This window comes from Sus scrofa, chromosome 7, assembly GCF_054392235.1.
Source record: "Sus scrofa isolate SSC_HxYL_T2T_F1_AM1 chromosome 7, Sscrofa_HxYL_maternal_Yorkshire_Landrace_v2.0, whole genome shotgun sequence".
Taxonomy (NCBI): Eukaryota; Metazoa; Chordata; class Mammalia; order Artiodactyla; family Suidae; genus Sus; species Sus scrofa.
The window spans coordinates 90,409,960-90,424,193 of record NC_139389.1 but is presented as its reverse complement, the minus strand read 5'-3'; the positions used below and the strand labels follow the sequence as shown (position 1 = coordinate 90,424,193).

Genomic DNA, 14,234 nt, shown 5'->3' with positions numbered 1-14,234 from the left:
ATGTAGTAAAAGAAGTTCTAAGAGAAACATTTCTGGTGATAGAGCATACTTAAGGAAACATGAAAAGTCTCAAATAAACAATCTAGCCTTATACTAAAGAAATCAGAAAAAGGTAAACAAAACACAAAGTTAGGAGAATGAAGGAAATAATAAATGTCAGAACAGAAAAAAAAAAAAGAAATAGAGGAAAAAACAATAGAAAAAATCAAAACTAAGAGGTGGTTCTTCAAAAAGATAAACAAAACTGATAAACCATGAGTCAGACTCATTCAGAAAAACAGAGGAAAATCACAAATAAATAAAATCATAAATGAAAAAGAAGTTAACCAACACCATAAAACAAAGGATCATAAGAGATTAATATGAACAATTCTGGCAATTGGACAAACTAGAAGAAATGAATAAATTCCTAAAAATGTACAAACTCCCAATACTAAATCAGGAAAAAATACAAAATATAAACAAACTGAGTAACAGTAAATAGACTTCAGCCACTGATTAAAAATATCTCCACAAAAAACTTAGGACCAGATGGCTGCATAGTTGTATTCTATGAAAAATTTAGGGAAGTGTTAACACCTGTAATCCCCACAATATTTCAAAAAAGTAAAGAAAAAGGAAAACTTTAAAACTCATTCTAGAAGGCCAAACCAGAGATGTTATTTAAAAAGTAGCCAATATCACTGATGTACACAGATACAAAAGTCCTCAATGAAATATTAGCAAACAAAATTCAAAAACACATTAAAATCATCATATATCAGGATCTATCAAAGCTGATCCCAGAGATGCAAGATTGTTTAACATTCACAGATAAATATGATATGCCACATTAGAAAACTGACAAGGGAGTTACCATCATGGCACAGTGGAAACAAAGCCAACTAGGTTGTGGGTTCGATTCCTGGCCTCACTCAGTGGGTTAAGGATCTGGAGTTGTGATGAGCTGTGGTGTAGGTCACAGAAGTGGCTCTGATCTGGCAGTGCTGTGGCTGTGGTGTAGGCTGGTGGCAATAGCTCTGATTAGACCCCTAGACTGAGAACCTCCATATGCTGTAGGTGTGGCCCTGCAAAGCACACACACAAAAAAAAGAAAATTGAAGAATAAAAATTATGATCATCTCAATATATACAAAAAATGTTTCTGACAAAATTTAGAACCTACTTATAATAAAGCCCCTCTATGCAGTGGGTATAGAGGGAATATACCTCAACTCAATAAAGGCCACATATGATAAGCCTACAGGTAATATCAAAACAATGGTGAAAAGTTGAAAGCATTTCCTCTATGATCAGAAACAAGACAAGATTGTCCACTCTTACCACTTTAATTCAACATAGCTTGGAAGTCCTAGCCATGGCAGAGAAGAAAAAAATAAATGAAAGGAATCCAAATTAGAAACGAAGAAGTAAAACTGTCACTGTTTGCAGATGACATGATACTATACACAGAATATCCTAAAGATGCTATCAGGAAACCACTGGAGTTCATCAATGAATTCAGTAAAGCTGCAGGTATAAAATTAATACACAGGAGTTCCCGACGTGGCGCAGTGGTTAACAAATCCGACTAGGAACCATGAGGTTGTGGGTTTGGTCCCTGCCCTTGCTCAGTGGGTTAATGATCCGGCGTTGCTGTGAGCCGTGGTGTAGGTTACAGACGTGGCTCGGATCCAGTGTTGCTGTGGCTGTGGTGTAGGCTGGTGGCTACAGCTCCAATTAGACCCCTAGCCTGGGAACCTCCATATGCCACGGGAGCGGCCCAAGAAATAGCAAAAAGACAAAAAAATTAAATTAAATTAAATTAAATTAATACACAGAAATCTCCTGCATTTCTATGAAAGACCAGAAAGGGAAATTAAGGAAACAATCCCATTTTCTATTCTATCAAAAAGAATAAAATACCTAGGACTAAAGCTACCTAAGGAGACAAAAAACCTGTACTCTGAAAAACTTCAAGATGCTGACAAAAGAAATCAAAAATGACACAAACAGATGGAAAGATACACCCCACTCTTTGACTGTAAGACTCAATATTGTCAAAATGACTATACTCCCCCAGGCAATTACAGATTCATTGCAATCCCTATCAAATCACCAGTGGCATTTTCCACAGAACTAGAAACGAAATTTTTAAAATCTGTATGGAAACACAAAAGTCCTGAATAGCCAAAGTAACTCTGCAAAAGAAAAACAGAGTTGGTTACTAGATATATTGTGTTGACCATTTTGTAGTGCGTGTAAATAACGTCACTATATAGTACTCCTGAAACTAACATATTTTTTTTAAGTGTTGCAAAATAGCATTTTATTTTTTTTAAGATTTTAGTTTTATATTGGTTTTAATTTTATTCCTTTTTTCAGTACATTCATTTTTTTATAATTTTTTTATTTTCCCACTGTACAGCAAGGGGGTCAGGTTATCCTTACATGTAGACATTACAATTACATTTTTTCCCCCACCCTTTCTTCTGTTGCAACATGAGTATCTAGACAAAGTTCTCAATGCTACTCAGCAGGAGCTCCTTGTAAATCTATTCTAAGTTGTGTCTGATAAGCCCAAGCTCCCGATCCCTCCCACTCCCTCCCCTTCCCATCAGGCAGCCACAAGTCTCTTCTCCAAGTCCATGATTTTCTTTTCTAAGATGTTCATTTGTGCTGGATATTAGATTCCAGTTATGAGTGATATCATATGGTATTTGTCTTTGTCTTTCTGGCTCATTGCACTCAGTATGAGAGTCTCTAGTTCCATCCATGTTGCTGCAAATGGCATGATGTCATCCTTTTTTATGGCTGAGTAGTATTCCATTGTGTATATATACCACATCTTCCGAATCCAATCCTCTGTCGATGGACATTTAGGTTGTTTCCATGTCCTGGCTATTGTGAATAGTGCTGCAATGAACATGCGGGTGCATGGGTCTCTTTTAAGTAGAGCTTTGTCCGGATAGATGCCCAAGAGTGGGATTGTGGGGTCATATGGAAGTTCTATGAAACTAACATAATATTTTAAGTAAATAATATTTAAATTTAAAAAGTAAAATTTGAATAAGTTGGACTTCATAAAAATTCAAAACTTCAGAGGAGCACATATTCAGAAAGTGAAAAGAAAAACTATAGATTGGAAGAAAATATTTGCAAATTGTATATATGATAAAGAAATAATACCTAAAATATTAATACCTTCTACAACTCACCAATAAAAAAAACAAATAACCCAATTTAAAAATGATCAAATTATTTGAATGGATGTTTCTCTAATGAAGACATACAAATGGTCAATAAGCACATGAAAAAGGTCAAAATCATTAGCCATTGAGGAAAATGCCAATGAAAACCACAATAAGATACCACTTTATACCCACTAGGATGGCTGAAGTATATAGAAAATAACAAGTGTCAGTGAGGATACACAGAAAATTGAAATCCACATTACATACATTGCTGATGTGATAGAAAAATTATGCAGCCTTTTTGGAAAACAATCTGACAATGCCTCAGAATTTTAAATATAGAGTTAACATATGACTTAGCAATTCCTCTCCCAGGGATATACCCTAGAGAAGTGAAAATATGTTCATATAAAAAACTTGTTTGTAACTGTTCACAACAGCATTACTCATAATAGCCACAAAATGGAAACAACTTAAATATCCATCAATAGATGAAAGAATAAAAGTGGTATATCTATGCAATGGAATGTTATATAACTATAAAAAGGAATAAAGTACTGATACATACTACAACATAAATGAACATTATGCTAAATGAAAGAAACCAGTTGTAAAAGGCAACGTATCATATAATTCAATTAATGTGATGTCCAGAAAAGGCAAATATACAGAAATGGAAAGTTGTTGCCAGGACTTGAGAGAAAGGAAGGTGGGGAGTGATTGTTACTGGGTACATGGTTTCTTTGTGGGATGAAGAAAATTCTGCTTGGGAGTACGATGTATCAGTGTCCTGGAAATAGTTAACAGAGCACATCTAACAAATTCTACTGTTGCAGTACCTGGGGGTCACTGGCCCTCACATGCGAACCTACAGCAGGCAAAAATGGCATGGAAAAGGCAATGCATGGTTCATCCTAAATAGAGCTCTTTTCAAAAATAATTCTTAAAAGTGAACATATAAATGAAAAAAGTTAATAGACATCATCTGGATTTAAATATTATAGATTATTTTCACTAAATATTGGTGAGAAAGTAGGAAGACAATTATGATAAATCAATTTTCATTAGAAAGTGAATACAGCTTGTCATGTTTTTAACACTGACATAAGAATTAACATTTAAATGATGCTTTGTAATGTTAGCATGCACAACTACTGACTCACTTGAAAATATTTTAGTAATAAATTTAAATATAGGATAGATTGTATATAGGGGTGTATAAAGGCCCAAAATATTGACCATATTCAACCAAAATTGCAGCAGATGACTGGTCATTTTTTTGATTATTTTTATTTGACTTTATAAAATTATTAATGTATTTTTTCTGATAATAAAAATGAACATAGTCAGATTTATAAATGTTTTATTACATTGACTATGTTCATCCTCTGGCCAAGAAATAATTTTCTATTTCAGTTGATACAATTGAATACCAATAATTATTTATTTCCCGTACATTGTTTCTGATGTGAACACAAATTTTTCAGAGATTTCTTCCAGGCCTTTGACTAAATCTTACAGTCCTAAATAATTTTCTCAGAGCCTTCTTCATCTCGTTATTTCAGAGACTATAGATCAAGGGGTTGAATAATGGAGTTAACACAGGATAGAACAGAGTCACATATTTTTGCTTCCCTGCTGCACTGCCTGCTGTTGGGATCACATACACAACCATAAAAGAGCCATAGAATAGGGACACTGCAGCCAGATGGGAGCTGCAGGTAGAAAAAGTCTTATGTTGTCCTTCTGCTGAGGGGACCCTCAGCACAGCCCTGATCACTAGAATGTAGGAGCTGGTAATGAAGATTAAGGTGGAGAAAACGAGGACAGAGTTGTAAATGGCACAGATGTTCTCGGTGGCAGGAGCTGGCACACACGACAGTTGTATAAGGGGTCCTGGGTCACATAGAAAATAATCAATCTTATTGAGACAACAAAATGGGAGCTGAGAGATTAGGTAAATAGGCAAGGGGAAGTACAAGAAGCCACACACCCAGCAGCAAGTTCCCATTGTGATGCAGCATTGAACTGTCATGACAGTGGGGTAGTGTAGTAGCCTGCAGATAGCAAGGTGCCTGTCAAAGGCCATGACAGACAAAAAGAAGGAAGAACTGCAGGAAGCAGCCAGAGAAAGAGATGATCTTGGTCTCAGAGAGAAAGTTGGCTAGCATATTAGGACAGTGGAAGTGATAAACCAGATCTCCAGGAAGGAAAAACTGGCCAGCAGGATGTACATTGGAGTTTGAAGCTGAGGGTCCCACCTCACAGCACAGATAATGCACAGATTTGCAATGAGTGTCAAGATGTATGTCCCAGAAAAGATGGAAAAGAGGAGGATCTGAATTCCCCAGGAATAAGGGAAGCCTAAAAGGATGAATTTACTCACAGAGCTAGAGCAGTTCTTTAAATGGGAACATTTATTTGTTTTCAAAGCTGCAAAAGAACAACAGATTTCCATATTAGAAGTGGCCTTAAAAAATATTCTCAATAGGTTCTATGACTTGCTTAGGGTCACATCACTCTCCATGTCTGTAAATAACAAAGTACTATGACTCATACAGAGATATTTCCATGATTTTCCAGTTAATATTCCTATTCTGGATATAACAAATACAAAGTGAGCAGACAACTTTCCTGATTTCCTGGGTCTCGCTACAAAGTGAGTTGTGTTGACAATAAGCAAATGTGTACAAGGACCTACAATTTAGGTCAAGCACTGAATTAATGATAATGAATAAATACAGCCAACATAACTCAGTGTTTGTGACATACGAAGATATAAATGATAGTGATATGAATATTCTTTGTTCTATTGGTGCAGAATGTGTCAGGCTGAATTGAGGACCATCTCAATAGATTCCAATACTTTATACAACTTAATTTATTTTGGTTTTACTGTATTAAGTTATGGGAAATAGTCCTATGTTTAGTTTTGAATAGATTATAAGTCAATATTAAAAAGAAAAAAAATAATTTTCTATTTCACTTCTTCCCTTCAGTAAAAATGCATTCTTGAAAATATATATTAAAGTGAAATAAGTGTCACTTATGAAAATTTTTCAAATTCATTTATGCTCACAGAGACTGTTCACAAATTTTGCAGTCTCAAGTACAAATTAAAATCCTTGCCTGCTACCTGTTAAAAGTAACAAGGAATAGGCAGTATAACATTTGAATCTTCACTCAAGGAAGGTGTACCCACATTCATATTCCAGAATTTTCCCTGATTTAGGATCGGAACTCTTTTCATATATACATATATGAAAAAAAGGAGAATCTGGAAAAATCCTGTAAGAGTAAAGCTTTGAAGTAATGTTTTTTTTTTTTTTAAAAAAGCTCTCACATAAAACCTTGTTTATGATTCTTCAGAAGGAATACTTTTATCACTCTCATATTAAATGATAGAGTGTAAAACTAGAGAAGGATGGAAGGAAGAAATAGGGGAGCGCAGAGTCCTGTGAGCTTTACCTTACCTGAAGTTACAAGTTGAGTATCAGAGAATTCTCTATGATTGAATGCCATTTTCAACATCAGAGAACAAAAACAAACAAACAAAAAAACCAGTATAACTGTTTTCTCAGATTTCAGAACCACCAAATAAAAATATTTCATACATTATTGCATGAATTCATATGAATTGCTGAGGAGACTTTTAGGAGCAAGAACATTATGGGATTAAGAAAACAGTCATGGGCCCTCTTAAGGTTTGCCCTCTGTAGCTTTCTCTTTCTATATAAAGTATAAAAGCAATGTAACAGTGGCAAAGAGAATCATGGTCTCATGGTCTAGAGAGAACTTAATGAAGAATTTAAATACTGTTCCCTTCCATCTTCTGTAAAGGCCATCTTCGTGAAGTGATTCTCTCTTGAGGGAATTTATAACATAGTAGTCTTATTGAACCTGATTTCCTATTTTGCTCTTAACCCAGCTTGATGGAAGATATTTCAGATTCTTACATTTTAAAAATTCTAATTCAAATTTCTTTTTGAATAATGAGGGATAGAAACAAGTAAAATAATTTTTGTAGAAAAAATTGCTGTTTTAGGTATGCTAGAAAGTAAATTTATCTCTAGTGATAAAGGGAAAGTTGTGACTCTGGCAATGAGACTTGGTTCCATGTTTGAAGAAAAGTCTCTGGGATAAAGTTAATATAAAGATGAGGAGCCCATATGCTTAACTGTATTAAAGACAACTCTCCACATGTTAATTCCACCTTGTGTGACCCATCCCAAGCTCACTGACACTACCACATTGTGAGATGCATATTTAGGTCAGAGTAAATTATTTTTAAACAAGAAAGGAATTTATAAAAATTCCTTATGTAGTTAGCCCCTTTGGTAATATATTTTAATGGTTCCATTAGCATTAGTACTATACATATATACAATATTTTACATAATGCCTAATTATTGAGCCCTTAGTATGATAACCAGAGTTACAAAGATTCTAAGTATAACATTAAGGCACATTCTAGAGTAGAATACTTGCACATAATAGAATATTTGAAAATAATAGAATCAAGAATTATCCATTATATTATATGTGAATATAATATACAAAGATAACATTATTTTAATAGAAGACATAGAGGAATGTCTTGATAGATGTAGAAGTATCAGTAATAAATCTGAAATCCAATTTTGACAAAATAAATCAGAAATAGAAAAGATTTATTCTAACTTGGTAAAGAATCTTCATTAGAAATAATTGGCCAGGAGTTCCCATTGCAGCTCAGTGGAAATGAATCCAACCAGTATCCATGAGGATGTGGGTTCAATCCCTGGCCTCATTCAGTGCGTTAAGGATCCAGTGTTGCCATAAGCTGTCGTATAGGTTGCAGAGACGGTTCAGATCCTGTATTGCTATGGCCATGGCAAAGGCCAGAAGGTGTAGCTCTGATCTGACACTAGCCTGGGAACTTCCATATGCTGTGGGTGCAGCCCTAAAAGCAAAAAATAAATAAATAAATAATAGGCTAAATCACACTTTTGTATTAAAACACAAAAGCATGCTAATTAAAACCAAAGATAAAAAGTGGTCATATGATAGCATTACTACCCCAAGTGACTCATTCCCCTTTTTACTAAAGGATTATATTTCCATGTCTCACAAATTTAGGCTAGGTAATATAACTTCGTTTGCCAACTGAACAAATTTACATATGGCATGTCTAAATAACCTTTAAGAAGCATTATACAATGCACCACAGCACATTTTCCTGTGCCATAAAAAGTTTTTTTTTTAACCTAAATATAACAATGAGGACAACATATAGGGCCAAGCATGGGGCAACAGGTCAATATGAGTAAGAAAGAAAAAAAGCTGTTTTAAGTTATTAGCATTTACAGGTAATTTTATGACAATATAATTTGGGAAAAGCAAACTGAAATAATCACCATCACCATCCTTATCCACACCAATGAAATGAGACATAGAAAATAATATATAGGTATGAATATTAGAAAAAAAGAGAAATTTTAATTGCTGGCTAAGAAATCATTGACTGTCAAGAATAAGAGAATCCATACTAAGTGAAGTAGGTCAAAGAGAGAAAGACAAATACCACATGATATCACTTATATCTGGAATCTAGTATATAGCACAAATGAAACTTTCCATAGAAAAGAAATGCATGGACTTGGAGAACAGACTTGTGGTTGTGAAGAGGGAGGGGGAGGGACAGGGATAAACTGGGAGTCTGGGGTTAATAGATGCAAACTATTGCCTTTGGAATGGATAAGCGATGAGATCCTGCTGTATAACACTGGGAACTCTATCTAGTGACTTATGATGAAGCATGATAATGTGAAAAAAAAGAATGGATATATGTATGGGTAACTGGGAAAACTTGCTGTACAGTAGAAAATTGACACAACACTATAAACCAGCTATAATGGAAAAAAAGTAAAAATCATTATAAATGAAAAAAGTATGAGAATAAATTAAAAAACAAATGATTTGATAAATTGGCTAGTTAAAAAACATGTAGATAATACAATCTTCCTTTAATAGATAAAATAATTTATAAACTTTTATGGTTAAATTATTTTATTTTTAATAAAAATGTAAATTTAAAAGCATGTAGAAATAAACTTTGATAGTATAAGCATCATGAGGAAAATATGAACCTTTACTAAAGTATATAAAAGAAAACCTGATTAACAGGAAAGTCATACCATACTCCTTGATTGAATGACTTGTTAGTGTTAAGGATAAATATTTAAAATGAGTCAATACACAAATTCAAGGTGGTCTAGACAAATCCTAATCAGATTGCGGGAGAGGACTTCTAAAAGTTTGCAACTTGAGAAAGAAATTTAAAAATATCCTTTGACATAAATTCTCAAGATTAGACATATGTTATGAAAAAGTAATATTTTGGTGTAAGATTTCATCTACCATAATGAAAATTACCTCTAAGGCTAAATTAAATGAAAATATAGTAGGGACTTTTCAAATTAATTGATCTAGTGGACAGTATATATATATAAACATAATAAATTTTAGAGAGTTCAGAGTCTGATGAAGATTATCTTCAATTCAAACAAATAGAAAAGATAAAATGTTAAATGAAAATGTTGAAAAATAAAATTCTGACTCCGCATTTCATAATATATAGATGTAATGTAGCAGAAAATGCTTAGAAATGATAAAAGCATATGAAAGTGAGTAAAATAAAAATATACTTCTCTTTCCCTTTTTCAGGAAATTTAAAATAATATGTTAGGTAAATTACAATAAATTTAAATAGTAGAATCCATTATAATACGAAAAGATTTAAAAAATCAAAAACAAGGAAAATTAAAATTAAAAAAAATAAAGCAGCACCAATGAAGGGAAAGTCACTTTGAAATCTACTGAACACAGATGCTAGCAGCACATTAGAGCTGCAGTTTTACAAGCAAATACTGGGGGGAGAAAGACACTAGAAAAAGGTTTGAGAATCCCTAGAACCTCTAGCCAATTCAGATAGTTCTCATCTTTTACAGAGCAAGTACATAAAAATTGGGAAGGTGTCTGTTTTTTCAATTGTCCAAATGCCAGCCAAAATATATAAGCATAAACAGAAACAAGAAAATACAACCCCCATCAAAACATTAATATAAACCCCCAGAACTAGACCTAAAGAAATTGTACCCATGAACATTCTGACAGAGAAATTAAAGATGCTCAATAGTAAAAACATAACACAGAAAGTCAACTAAATAAAATCAGGAAAACAATGCATGAACAAAATGAGAATATCAGCAGAGAAAGAAACTAAAAAAAAAAAATCAAAATTCTGGAGCAAAAAAAATAATGAACTGAAAAATTAATTAGAAAATCTTATTTCAGATTTGATAGGTAGAAGAAAGAGTCTGTGAACTGGCATACTGATAATGTGAAATAATTAAAGTAAAGTTTATAAAGAAAAAAGAATGAAAAATTTGGTGGCCGAGGTGGTAGACTAGGAAGACTTACCTCTTCTGACGGACACACTAAAATTATAACTACTTACACAGCTTCTATCTATTGGAATGAATTGAAGACTAGAAGAAATATTTTACACAACTCAAGACAAAAAAAAAAAATCTTGTCGGAGAGTGGATATGTGGTATAGTCAGAAAACACATCACCAGGTTTGTAGCCCACAAATGAAAGAAGTATCACAACCACAAAGGTCCTCCCCAATAAGCAACATGGTCTGAGGCCCATATTAGGCTCCTCAGTCTGGAAGTTCTGTACCAAGAAATAAGACCCTGGTATGTTTGACTGTGAAAACCAGAAGGGCTTATTTCCTGGAGAGCTAGAGAGCTTCAGGAAAACAAGACCTCATGTTTATGAGCACATGCAAAATCTCACTTGTTTCAAGGCCCAGTACAGAGGAAATTATTTAAAATGGACCTGGGTCAGATCCACCTGCTGTTCTTGGAAATCCTTCTGGAGAGATAGGATGAAACTTGGACTTGTCCTGGGGATAGAGATACTGGTAGCAGCCACTTTGAGAAGTTTGTTCTACTATCATAAAACTGGTGATGGAAGCTATTATTTTGGAATACTCCATTTAGCTTATTAGCACTTGTGACCAAGACCCAACTACCAGGAGGCTGTCACCAGCCCCAAGCCATAACAGACAACACAGATTTCTACAAAGAAACCTGGTTCCAGCCTTCAGTGGGATGGTGCCAGCCCTGAGCCTCCCCAGGGCATGCAGACAGCCACATGGGGATCCAGCCCCACTAGCCATTGGGCTAGAACCAGCCCTGATTCCTCTTGGATCATGCAGATAGTGGTATGAAGACAAAGTCTTACTAATCAGTAGGCTAGCATCAGCCACAAACTCTGCTGGTCTGCATGGCAACCATACAAGAAGCCAGCCTTGCCTTCTAATGACCCAGCCTGACCTCTCTGTGTGTCCATAGTAGTCATTTCTGCCAAAAAGAAGGACACATACAATCCACATAGGGATAATCACCAGAGGATATAGCTTTGGTGACATAGGAGCACATAGGAGCATATTACTGGGCCTCATAGGACATCTCCTGTAGAAGGCCATTTCTACAAGATCAGGAAACATTATTGACTCACCTAACACATAGAAATAAACAAAGGGAATTGGGGAATTAGATGATAGAGGAATATACTTCAAGTTAAGGAACAAGATATAACCTCAGGAAGACAAAACCAAAACCAAATAAAATGAAGATAAGCAATCTACCCGATAACAAGTTTAAGATAACAGGAGACAAGATGGCGGAAGAGTAGGGGGACATGCTCGCACTCTCCCACAAACACAACAAAAAAAACACATCTACAGGATAAATGACTCGCACAGAACAGCAACCAATTGCTGGCAGAAGAACCTAAACTCCAATAACGGCAAGAAGCTCGTGACATCACTAGGTAAAACAAGAAAAAAGAGGAGAGCGAGAGAAGGTGAATCTGAGCTGCATGGACGCTTCCAAAAGGGAACTGCAGAGGAGAAAGGGATCCTGAACCCTGGAAAGTCACCTACTCAGGGGAAAGATCAAATGAACTGGAGGAATTTCCAGATGCAGAGAAGAGTGTAGCAGTAACTTGGAATTCTGAAAAGCAGATGGAGAACCGAACGGACCATCTGAACTACGGGCACAGTCACCAAAAATTGAGACTCCTGGGTGGGGGCTGGGCACCAAGACCTCGCCTCCAAAGGTTAGTCCCTGGGGTAGGGCTAGGGGGGCAGGATGGAGTGGAGACTGCTTGGGAGGTCTAGAAATCAGTCTGTCAAGTTTGACAGGGAAGAGACTGCCTGCGAAACTAGAAAACAAAGCTGTCTCGGAGGAAGGGAGCAATACTCTAGGGGCTGGGAAGTGGAAAGCTGCATCAGAGGGAACCTGGGAGAAGAGCCCGGTCTACGCCCATGCTGGGGAGGGGAGAGAAGAAGGGGTGGGTCCCCATAGAATACCTCCCACACCACAGCAAGCTTACAGATCCGCTAGCTAGCAGAGAGCTGTGCTTCCCAGTGCATTCCCTCCCCCCACCCCTGCCACCCCCTACGCTCTCGCCGGACCTGGGGCTGCCTGCCATCCAGGAGGGCTGGCCTCAACAATTGCCTGAAGCCTACCACTGCAGGGGCTGTCCCTGCACAGGCCTGCTTGCTCTTTGGGGGGGGCTAAACTTCTGCAAAGCAGCACCAAACACCACCAGCCCCTGAGAGAAGGCCTGCAGCCCAGAAAAGCTAGAACAAGCCTAGCCAGGCTGTGAATAGATCAGCCTAATTCTCCGACGGTTTTTCTGAGTCGGGTTGCCCCGGGGAGGAGCCTCTTGGGTTTCCAACGGCACTGCTACCCGCCCAAGCCCCCAGGGGGTGCCCTAGTGGATCAGCTGCATAGGACTGCCAGCTCCAGGCAGGACCCCCTGCAGCCCAGAAAAGCTGCAACAAGCCTGGCTGAGTCGGGAAAAGATCTCAGACGGTCTTTCGGAGTCGGGCTGCCCTTGGGAGGAGCAACTTGGGTTTCCAGTGGCCCTGCTACCTGCCCAAGCCCCCAGGGGGTGCTGAGACCTAATGGACCAGCTGCATAGGACTGGCAGCTCCAGGCAGGACCCCCTGCAGCCCAGAAAAGCTGCAACAAGCCTGGCCAGGCCGTGAAAAGATCTCAGACGGTCTTTCTGAGTCGGGCTGCCCTGGGGAGGAGCCTCTTGGGTCTCCAACGGCCCTGCTACCCGCCCAAGCCCGCAGGGGGTGCCCCAGTCTGATGAAATAACTTCTCAGCACCACCAGCCCCCTGGAAGAGCCCCTGCAGCCCAGAAAAGCTGCAACAAGCTCGGCTGGACTGTGAAAAGATCCGCCTACATTCTCAGGCTGTCCTTCTGAGTTGGGCTACCCTAGGGAAGAGCCTCTTAGGTTCTCAGTGACCCAGATAGCTGCTCCAGCCCCCAGGGGGTGATGCACTCCTGAGGAACAGCTGCCCAACACCGCCAACTCCCTGCAAGAACCCCACAGCCTAAAAACACCAGAGCAAGCTCTGCATGACCAAGTGAAATCTGCTACGATCGTGGTGTGGACCTCCCAGTCCTGTCTGCCCTCAGGAAGTCCTCCTTTTCTTCAATGAAACACTGTTAGCCCCATCAACACTCCAGAAAAGCCACACTGCCTCAAAAAAGATTGACCAACAAAGCTAGCCCTCAGGAAATATTCCACGGCAGTGACAAGGCAAACACTGCCCGATCACGGAGAGTACAACTCCCTCAGGAAAAAGAAAACAACAAGCAAGATGAAGAAGCTGAGAAACCACCCCCAGTCAAACCAACAGGAGAACTCACCTAAAACAGTCAACAATGAAACAGATCTCTGCAGTCAGACAGACCTGGAGTTCAAAAGAGAAATACTGAAAATACTGAAGGAATTAAGAGAAGATATGAACAGTAATGCAGACACCCTCAGAAAGGAACGAGAAAATATAAGGAGGAGCCAAGAAAAACTAGAACATTCATTTGCAGAGATGCAAACTGAACTAGGGGCAGTAAAAACCAGAATGAATAATGCAGAAGAATGAATCAGTGATCTGGAAGATAGAATAATGGAAATCACTCAATCCGGTC

General features: G+C 37.6%; 1 pseudogene; it reads right to left on the bottom strand.

Annotated features, from left to right (window-relative positions):
- Positions 1–4,790: 4,790 nt before the first annotated feature.
- LOC146401762 (olfactory receptor 11H6-like) lies at positions 4,791–5,409 on the bottom strand (annotated as a pseudogene).
- Between the last annotated feature and the right edge of the window lie 8,825 nt (positions 5,410–14,234).